Genomic DNA, 214 nt, shown 5'->3' with positions numbered 1-214 from the left:
TAAACAGCATAATGCTGGAGGTGAAATTAAACAGTATGATGAGTTACAAATAATAATAATAATGCCTTAGCACCTCTGTCACTGTCCATCACTTAGAATTAATTGCTATCTTTTAGCAAATTAAACTTTTAAAATATCATTTGTGTTAGTTCCATCCTATAAGAATTGAGAAAGATGCCTTAGGGCAGGTATGCCAGATCTGTAGGAATTAGGG

This window comes from Nannospalax galili, unplaced genomic scaffold, assembly GCF_000622305.1.
Source record: "Nannospalax galili isolate Female #2095 unplaced genomic scaffold, S.galili_v1.0 scaffold222, whole genome shotgun sequence".
NCBI classification, from domain to species: domain Eukaryota; kingdom Metazoa; phylum Chordata; class Mammalia; order Rodentia; family Spalacidae; genus Nannospalax; species Nannospalax galili.
The sequence above is the reverse complement of the archived record's forward strand: the minus strand, read 5'-3'. Positions refer to the sequence as shown.